Here is a 9,183-nt window from a genome sequence, read left to right as displayed (position 1 = left end):
CACACACAGCTGCCAGAAACAGCTTGTCTCAGAGGATGATTTTATTCGATGAAACCATACACGTGTCCTTAAACTACACACTTCAGCATGTAACTCATCAGATATGAATGAAACCTCAAAACTTGTGGCTTTTTAGCATTCACAAGTTTCTCCTTGTTGACGCTAAAAAAGGCAGGGAAAAAATCCCATAGACTTACACTGAAAGACCCCAGTCATATCTAGAGACCACAATATCATAGAGACTTCAGGTTGAGACAGTTTTGATCCAGAACACCCTAGCAACCACCTAGTACACCCTAGCAACTGTTTGTGATATAAATATGGCATGCAACACTCACATGTCGCATTGAATTAAAATTCTTGTTGATTTTCATTGCGTTCGTACATAAATACACAATTTCCCTTTCAGTGCTGTGGATTATGTGTAGGACAGCACAAGGACATGTGTAATGCTAAAACTGATGAAAATCTCAATCTGTTATATAATACAATCCCCACGTCCCAGCATCCTCCATGCTATTCCTGCTCCACACAGATAAATAATGCACTACTGTAGACCTTCTATCCTCTTTGGACATCTTACACCTGTTTTGCACACCATTTTTACAAGGTAAATGTCATCCTTTCAACATCATAATTTGTATTGTATGCTTTTGTATTGCATCTCTCAACATGTCACCTGGTTGTTTACAATGTTTCCGCCGTGGGCTGAAAGCGTGAGAATGATCCAGAAAGAATACAATGACAAACCACACAAAACGTGTGTGTGTGTTTGCATCTGTGCACTGTTTGAGGCAGAGAGTCAGAGTAAAACAAAGAGATGGATGGAGACTGAGAGAAAGAGAGCTTGCAAAGGGAGGGGGGATGAGTTGGGGGCTCTGATTGGCTGGATTTTTTTCCCTGGTGAAAACGTGATCCAGCCTGCAGAGGCACTGCCAGAGAGAGAGAGAGAGAGAGAGAGAGAGAGAGAGAGAGTCTGTGAGGAGGAAGAGTCGAGATACAGAAACAGAGGCAGAACATGCACTTGTGAGTCAGAGAGTGTGTGTGCGAGTGTGTATGAGTGTTTGCTCTCACACAGCAAGAGAGAGAGAGGAAGACAGAGAAAGACAAATGGCCTCATTGAAAGATATTGCAGAGAAATAGCATTCAAGTGAGAATTCCAGTAAGAAGAAGACGGACAGAGTGTGTGAAGCGGATGCAGAGATCCAAGAATCCTCTTACACAACTGACTGGGTGAATGAATGAATGAATGAATGAATGAATGAGTGAGTGAACAACCAGGACCAACACTGAACCAAAAGAGCCCATCGTGGACAAGAAGAAGAATAGAACGGCACTTGGTGATGTCCTCCATCTTTCCCATCCTCCACCCTTCCATCCATCCTTCTTGGAGACAGGCAGGGAAGTCTTTCCTCCATCCTCTCACATGCAACAGGAGCATCTGCTGAGACAGCAGCAGAATCACAGGAACTTTGTGTCCCCGTGTGAGAAAGACTTGAATTAATCCCACATCTGACCACTGCATTGTCCATGAGGATCGTATCCACACCACTCGTCCAAATCCAGAGGCTCGCCACTAAATACACACTAGAGACAACTAAATACAGGTAAGGATGCCTAAAATGGTGTATTATTAGTGTTTTATGGTCATTATGCTTGTATGAGTTTACCTTTGCATGAGCATCTTATCTCAAATGTATATTAAATGCTAATGCAAAACGAGAATGCTTTTCCTTAATCTAATTTCCTTAAAATGTTCCTTTACCTAATCTGACAAAAAATTCAGTAACTATACAATTGTATTAAATAAAACTAGTCAATTTAATATATGTAAGTATATAATTTATTAATAATGATATGAATCATATATATATATATATATATATATATATGTGTGTGTTGGTGTGTGTGTGTGTGTGTATGTATATATATTATGTAAATTAAATACTTTTATTTTTAGATAATATATATATATCATAAATATATCATCTAAAAATATATATTATTATATTTTAAATGAATATTTAGGTTTTATATTATTATAGTGTTTTATAATATTTATATATATATAAAATATTTTTAATAAACATTTTCATTTACTAGCATGTGGGTCATATTTCTGGGTCCCACATCCTCACGCAGGGCTTGCACTTCTGTTCTTGTGTGGCTGTGCTGACCATGTTGTGGAATTGGCCAGGTTGCAATTCATGATTGCATGTGCACACTATCACGAATTCCATCAATGACTTACATTATCCAAGTGGGCATCTGATCACATGAACTACTACACACCGACACACATATACTAACCCACATGTGTGGTCAGAGAAGACAGAGAAGGACCTGTGCTTGAAACCATGTGTGTGTGTTGCATGCACAGGCACTGCAGTCAGTGTGTTGCGTATGCTGCTCTGGTTGCATAACCGCCGCTGCTGGCGCACCCCTCCCACGACACTGCACTAAAAACTGCTAACAGAGATGCACACACTCCCAGAATACTAATAAGTGTCGAAAACCTCAACCAAACACCCAGAAGTCCCTGTTTGCTTCCTGTACTGTAGATTCAGCCTCCTGTCACAATGAAGATTCAGCAATCGATACTGTCCATCAATATCTCAAAGGAGGAAAGCAGATGAATCTGTTTCTGTGCACCTGAGGTCATGCCAACATCAGCTCAAAATAATGACTTTGTACTGATAAATGTTATTGGTACTTGTTATTGGTGTCACCTGACTGGGGTGAATGAAGCCTTCAAAACCCTCTTAAAATCAAATACAAGAAGATTCTTGTTTGATTTCAGGATTGATATATCAGAATTATGATAGAAAGTCTATTGTCAATCCTTTAAGAACTGGTGTTCCTATTTTACAACATATTCCTCAGAATTCCAATGTTCCAGCACAATATTACTTTTTCTATATATTAGGAATAGGCAAATTATGATTGGCACTCCATTAGGATTTGGATGGAAGCTGAAATTGCTATAAGAGGTTCCAGTGGTATTCCTATTAAAAAATGACATTTCTATTTTCCAATGTATTCCTCAAGAAACAGCTCCAGACTATCCAGTCCTATATTACATTTTCCTGTTTTCATCCCATTATGACTGCTTCCAAAATATGATAGAAATCCTAGCATTCCTTTAGAATAGAAAATAGCATTAATAGCAGAAATTGGCATTCCTTTACAATGTTTTGACAAGGGCTTTTTTGGGGTCATTGATTATTTTGCATAGCTGTGTAGATAAATACATGTTGTGGTGGTAAAATAAGTTGAATTCAATGATTAGCCAATGTTTTGTGATAATTAAGATTCACTTAGTGGCTTGTTTATGTCACACTGCTAGTGCTAACCTTTCAAAGCTAATTGTTTGTATGTTGATTTCTCTCGATTGACCAGTTTCTAACATTGTTAATAAGGATCTTTGCAACATGTCCTGTGAAAAGGACTAGGTGATCTGTGTCAACAGAGGCTAAGGGAACAAACCGTCTCTCTCGTGAATGAACTGTGGGTAAAATGGCTGACGCCTGCTCTGAATGACAGCCACTGAATTATTAAACACTGCCGCCTTCTCGCTAAAACTAGCATGACCTATGTTCTCTACAGCAGCTCGACACACACACACACAACAGCCATTTCTAACAGCGAAGATGTAAACCCTCTGACAAAACCTCAATCACACTTATCACACAGTGCAAGACAATGATAGACAATGATATCCATACATATTTTCATTTTCCAGAACCATCTCACAGCTTCATCTGCTCCATCTTCAACTGATTTTTGAAACACACAGAATTGTGCTTGTTCTTGTAGATTTATAATACAGCCAAAAGCCACCATTAAATGCCATTGTGATTTCTTTAGTATTAGTAGGTAAATTGTGGTTCTAACACATCTGCATTTTCATATGTACAACAGTTGACGGCATCTAAAACGTAAACCTTTAACATGAACAACTGCATGAATAGCAAAGCCTTTGGTTTATAGAATTTATAGATTTTTAGTTTTACATTTTATTAGAAAGCTTTTGTAAACCATGCAGGCATTTTCAATCATGGTTGTGTCAGTTAAAGGATTAAAACCACAAGTCAAGTATTTAGTGCTACATTTAATGACTAGGACCAGAGAAACATTTTGAAGATTTAAACTAGAAATAAACTAGAGTTGTTAAATTAAGTTTATTTCAACTGTCATATTAGCATGCTGGTGGTTCCTGCGCTGCCATTGGTGGATTTTGAAACCAATTTTCTTTTCGGTTTTTGTTTGCATATAGTTTTGTGCGATTGTAAAATAAGTACATGAATATAATACGCAAATTTCCATAAAATAATGTTTTATTAAAACACTTTAGTTGTAGCAATAGATCTTTTCTTCTGTATTATGATGCACACATGATTATAGAAAAATGTAGGGTGGAGACATGTATCTATCTATTTATCAGCTGTTGATTGAATATATCTCAATGTTGCATTTGTTTCACCTGCATTTTATATTTGTTCAGGTTTGATGATAATAAGAGATAATAAGAGTGCAAATGACTTTATAATATTTCTTCATAATTTATTTGAATAGCGCATTTTACAAACAGATTCAGAGAAAATCATGATGTTAATGTTTATAATATCTTAATTTTTATGCCTTACAGTCAAATTGAGCAGATTAGAGCTGGGTGATAATATTGTTTACATTTTGCAACAATATAAGAAATAGTTATATATTGCTATATTTGCTAAAATTTGCTTTACGTGGGTATACTGTATGTATGTGGATAATATTTAATGTATAAATAAACATTTTAAAAAAATAACATTTTGAAATATTTCATTATTTAAAAACATTTAAAAATCTTTTAAAAATATCTTTCTCTGACTATTTAGTTTTTAGTTTATTGATAAATATACATATATAAATGGGTTTGCATTCTAGATGCTGTCAAGTGTTGATATTACATACACTTTATGTACAAACATGAATGAGATCCCCTGTGACTACATGTGTGAGACTGGCTGCAGCCGTAAGGTCAGGGCTCAGGACAGGCTTTGTGAGACAGAGGTGAACAACTGATAGCATCGCTGGCACAGGACATGGTGCCCTCTTGCTGACTGTCTCACTGCACAAGTGGAATGCATCCAGAGAGATGCAGAGATGGGCAGCGGGGAGAGATGTGCTTGTGGAATGTGTTGGGTGGTACCTGTGTGTATTTTTGTTGTGTGTGTGTGTGTGTGTGTGTATTTGTGGGAGTGAGTGGGATATGAGGACAGGAATGTTTTAGATATTTTGATGACTGTGCGTCTGTTTGTTTGCTTTCTGTTTTATATCACATTCTGAACACAGTGGACAATTTTCAGTGATTTAAAGTGATTTTTACTTCTGTAATATAAAATTTTTCAGCAAAACAGAGTATTTAGGATTTGATTGGACCGTGGAAAGCAAGTGTATTTTTTTACCAGAATGAAGCCAGACTGGATGCTAGATCACTAAAACAATGCTTAAGCTACATTGGGTATAGAAAATAATCACACACCCCCCACCCCCTTTAAAATAATCACATTTTGTTGCTTTGCAGCTCCCATACAAGCCACATTTGTGGAGAATTTGTGATATTGTTGTCACATGCACACAATGACCACTCTTTGTCATAAATTCCTGCAACTGCTTCAGAGTTGCTGTAGGCCTCTTGGTTGCCTCTCTGACCAGTTTCCTCCTGGTTCTCATCAGTTTGGAGTGACGTCCTGATCCGGGGAGAGTCCGTGTTGTACCAAATACCTTCCACTTCTTACTAATAGACTTCACTGTGCTTCTAGGCATTGATAAAGCCTTTGAATGTTTTTGTATCCATCTCCTGACTTGTGCTTGTCCATAACTTTATTCCGGAGATCTTTTGACAGTGCCTTGGCACCCATAGTTGATTGTTTGCTTCAGTTGCACTACCAAGAACTGAAATGCTCCAGAAAAGCTTTTTTTTTTATTTATGCTGAGCTAATCAAAATGAGCACAGCTGATCACAGTTGAAAGTCAAATGGCTTTGTGTGCCATTAAGAAAGTGATTAGCTACACCTGACTGAGTATACAAGTCATTTTGGGGGGGATCCTTTTTCCAACTCTGTGATACTGTTCTTTTTTTTTTTCCCTGACATGTTGTTGTTATATCTTTCACTTGGATGTTACAAGTTGCACTGAGTAAATACAGCTGGATAAAACAGAAACTGTGTCCGTCTTCATTTCAGGCTGCAAAGCAACAAAATGTGATTATTTTAAAGGGGGGTGATTATTTTCTATACCCACTGTATTTGATCATTTTTAATACTATGCAGCAGCCTAAAGGATCCCTGTTGATTGATGTTCACTTTAGATGTTAAGTATTTAATTTACACCCCTAGAGTTGACAAGCGGAATTTCAAAAATAAGGATTTTTTTCTAACAGGTTTCTCAAACACTCCCCCATTGGTCACCCAAACATGTAGCCCACCCCCAAACTCATGCCATTAGCTGAGCTGTTGCTCTGTCAGGCTGATTCTCAAACAAAAAGAGCAATGTTTTGATAGTGTGTGAATGGAAAAAATGACCCTATAAATGGCTTACTTATAGTTGTCTCTGCATATTAAACTAGATTAGAAGAAGAAAGTATTATAACCTTGAAAAAACACGGTAAGGCCAGTTATATGTATGTGTTTTTGTGTCAAGGTGGTGCCAGAATGTATTGGAATGTGATGCCTTGACAATGTGATAAGGTTCTGAATGAACTCAAGAATGTTGTTGACTCAATGCACACAGTGACTGAGCCTGTCAATGTGCCTTCTTTTGAACACATATTCCTGTATTTATTGTTTTTAGAAGAAAAAAATATATATGGAGTAATATAATGAACATTACTGAGTAATATTAACTACACATTATTAATATGTGGAATAGCAATGAGATTTCACTCATCTACAGTGTGACACCGCAGAAATACAAATCAAGTGGTAAACAAAAAGTCACAGAAGATATTTGTGTGTAAATACCTGCATGAGAATATGGTAATCATTTGGTATTATGATATGTATCAAAAATAGTATAACCATATTATATCAAACTCTACTGTGGCACGGCCACATTACTTTTTGTGTGAGGCTACTGCATGTTATTTTATTCAATTTCTGAATTATCAAACAAAAAATTTAAAGGGGTGTTTCACTTTTTTAAGGTTACTTGGTGTGTTGTGTTGCTGTTTGAGCATAAACAATATCTGCAAAGTTACGAAGCTGAAAGTTCAATGCAAACGGAGATATTGTCTTTTAAAATTCTGGCAGTTTAATGCCTACAACAATGGCTGGTAGGGACTACAACAAGTTACTTCCCGGGTTCGTGACGTAACAAACCCAGATAAGCCTCGGGAAAAGGCAGCAAAGGGCATGCTGCGCTGCTTTAGAGAAGAGGAAGAGAAAACTAGAGGTGCACATAAAAATCTATATGAATCGCGATTCTGTCTTCTAACGATTCTAATGGATTCACAAGTTTCAAAATCAATGTTCTAAAGCAGCGGTTCTTAATATTGTTCCTCGTGTCCCCCTGCTCTGCACACACTCTGCATCTCTCTCTCTATCTTCAGCGTTTTAAAGTGAGTTTTACTCCTGTAATATACTTTTTTTTTTCAGTAAAACAGAGTATTTAGTGAGAAAAAAATGACGACAGGACTTGATTTTATCCATCAGGATTTGATTGGATTGTGGAAAGCAGTCGTATTGTTCACCAGAATGAAGCCAGACTAAATGCTAGTTCAATAAAACAATGCTTAAATCATTTTTAATACTATGCAGCAGCCCAAAGGATCACTGTTGGCTGATGTTCATTTTAGACATTATTTCATTTATACCCCTAAAGTCGACAAACGGAATTTAAAAATAATGATTTTTTCTTACAGGTTTCTCAAACACTCCTCCATTGGTCACCCAATCATATAGCCCCGCCCCAAAACTCATGCCATTGGCTGAGCTGTTGCTCTGTCAGGCTGATTCTCAAACAAAAAGAGCAATGTTTTGATAGTGTGTGAATGGAAAAAATGACCCTATAAATGGCTTACTTATAGTTGTCTCTGCATATTAAACTAGATTAGAAGAAGAAAGTATTATAACCTTGAAAAAACACGGTAAGGCCAGTTATATGTATGTGTTTTTGTGTCAAGGTGGTGCCAGAATGTATTGGAATGTGATGCCTTGACAATGTGATAAGGTTCTGAATGAACTCAAGAATGTTGTTGACTCAATGCACACAGTGACTGAGCCTGTCAATGTGCCTTCTTTTGAACACATATTCCTGTATTTATTGTTTTTAGAAGAAAAAAATATATATGGAGTAATATAATGAACATTACTGAGTAATATTAACTACACATTATTAATATGTGGAATAGCAATGAGATTTCACTCATCTACAGTGTGACACCGCAGAAATACAAATCAAGTGGTAAACAAAAAGTCACAGAAGATATTTGTGTGTAAATACCTGCATGAGAATATGGTAATCATTTGGTATTATGATATGTATCAAAAATAGTATAACCATATTATATCAAACTCTACTGTGGCACGGCCACATTACTTTTTGTGTGAGGCTACTGCATGTTATTTTATTCAATTTCTGAATTATCAAACAAAAAATTTAAAGGGGTGTTTCACTTTTTTAAGGTTAGTTGGTGTGTTGTGTTGCTGTTTGAGCATAAACAATATCTGCAAAGTTATGAAGCTGAAAGTTCAATGCAAACGGAGATATTGTCTTTTAAAATTCTGGCAGTTTAATGCCTACAACAATGGCTGGTAGGGACTACAACAAGTTACTTCCCGGGTTCGTGACGTAACAAACCCAGATAAGCCTCGGGAAAAGGCAGCAAAGGGCATGCTGCGCTGCTTTAGAGAAGAGGAAGAGAAAACTAGAGGTGCACATAAAAATCTATATGAATCGCGATTCTGTCTTCTAACGATTCTAATGGATTCACAAGTTTCAAAATCAATGTTCTAAAGCAGCGGTTCTTAATATTGTTCCTCGTGTCCCCCTGCTCTGCACACACTCTGCATCTCTCTCTCGCTCTCTCTCTCATTCAGCTCAGCTCCAACAATGAACTGTTCCAATTATACACTTATTTTCACATAGCTATGAGAAGCGTTAAACATGGACGCGCGTGCAGTCGCGTGTATTAAAGCT

General features: G+C 36.9%; 1 protein-coding gene across 1 annotated transcript in view; it reads left to right on the top strand.

The window, feature by feature from the left end:
* The first annotated feature begins 975 nt into the window (after window positions 1-975).
* The window catches only part of LOC107713373 (RING finger protein 208-like), a 16,567-nt gene continuing 8,359 nt past the window's right edge, over window positions 976-9,183 (top strand). Inside the window, exon 1 of the mRNA XM_016518862.1 lies at window positions 976-1,607. The gene's annotated coding sequence lies outside the window, so the exon portion shown is untranslated. The remainder of the gene's footprint in view (window positions 1,608-9,183) is intronic.

Source organism: Sinocyclocheilus rhinocerous, unplaced genomic scaffold (genome assembly GCF_001515625.1).
Source record: "Sinocyclocheilus rhinocerous isolate Xijiao unplaced genomic scaffold, SAMN03320098_v1.1 scaffold688, whole genome shotgun sequence".
In the NCBI taxonomy this organism is placed as follows: domain Eukaryota; kingdom Metazoa; phylum Chordata; class Actinopteri; order Cypriniformes; family Cyprinidae; genus Sinocyclocheilus; species Sinocyclocheilus rhinocerous.
This window is presented reverse-complemented; position numbering and strand designations above follow the sequence as displayed.